The sequence below is a fragment of the Magnolia sinica genome, chromosome 17 (genome assembly GCF_029962835.1).
Source record: "Magnolia sinica isolate HGM2019 chromosome 17, MsV1, whole genome shotgun sequence".
Taxonomy (NCBI): domain Eukaryota; kingdom Viridiplantae; phylum Streptophyta; class Magnoliopsida; order Magnoliales; family Magnoliaceae; genus Magnolia; species Magnolia sinica.
Window position 1 is genome coordinate 59,434,756 of NC_080589.1, and position 1,283 is coordinate 59,436,038.

At 39.8% G+C, this 1,283-nt stretch overlaps 1 non-coding gene across 1 annotated transcript; it reads right to left on the reverse strand.

Annotated features, from left to right (window-relative positions):
* Window positions 1-887: 887 nt before the first annotated feature.
* LOC131232034 (small nucleolar RNA R71) lies at window positions 888-994 on the reverse strand. The gene has a single exon (XR_009164640.1). It is a non-coding gene; the product is annotated as a small nucleolar RNA R71 (small nucleolar RNA).
* Between the last annotated feature and the right edge of the window lie 289 nt (window positions 995-1,283).

Below are 1,283 nucleotides of genomic sequence, written 5' to 3' on the forward strand. Positions count from 1 at the left end.
GAAATTCCTAATTCGGTAAGCTCCTTCCCTACTCTCTATTTTTTTTAGTTCTCCTTTAATAATTTACTTTCTAGTTTAGATCTTCCCCAATTTACTTTAGAAATTTTCACTTTCTTTTAAGAATACCTTCTTTTAGAAATTAATTTACTGTTATTTTTCTTTTAAAGGATCGTTCTTCTCTTTTTAGAAACTGACTTATTTTGTTTTATTTTGCAGGTCCTTAACTTAGGGGCTTCAATTTGGTAATTTCTTTCCAACTCTCTTTTTCTTTCTAGCTTTTCTTTTCCTTTCTTAGGGTTAAGTTTTTAATTGAGGGCTGCGAGTGTTTTCATGCCCAAGTGGGCCCGTGACGACACTCGACGTCTCTTGACTGAAGGAGGATTGGTTGAGGGGTTGACTATCCATCGCAGGACTAGACACCGCTCGAAATCCCCTGAGTTAACTGAGGTTATGGCTGAAGACCAACCTCCTCCACTTCCACCCAGGGTGGAGGATACCCAAGATGAGAATGAGGTGCAACAGGCACCCCCGCCTCGTACTTTACGAGATTATCTACAACCGGCGGGAGTGAGTATGCCCTCATGCATGATTTTTCCTGAAAACACAGGACAAATGAACATCAAGCCAGGAGTTATCCAACTCCTCCCCAAATTCCATGGACTTGAATCAGAAAGTCCATATTTACATTTGAAAGAGTTCGATGAGATTATAGCTACATTATGTTTTCCTAATGATCTGAGGATACAATTAGGCTGAAACTCTTTCCTTTTTCCTTAAAAGAGAAAGCTAAGACGTGGTTACATTCACTGCGTCCTAGATCCATTGGCACATGGAACGATATGCAGAGGGAATTCATAAAAAAATTCTTCCCACATCATAAAACGATTACCCTCAGAAAAGCGATCATGAACTTTGCCCAAAAGGAAGATGAAACATTCTTCCAATGTTGGGAAAGGTTTAAAGATTTGGTCAGTTCATGCCCACAACACGAATTTGAAACGTGGCGCATTATAAATTTTTTCTATGATGGACTGACATCTTCCATGCGCCAAATGGTCGAGACAATGTGTAATGGAGAGTTCATCAACAAAGATGTTGACGAGGTATGGGATTACCTCGATAGTCTCGCTGAAAAAACACAATCATGGGACTATTACCCAATGGCGAACACCACGTCTAGGCCGACTCAATTAAAGGAAAAAGGTGGATTATATCTCTTGAAAGAAGAGGATGATCTCAAGTGTAAAGTGACTACACTCATAAGGAAAGTTGAGGCCATGGAA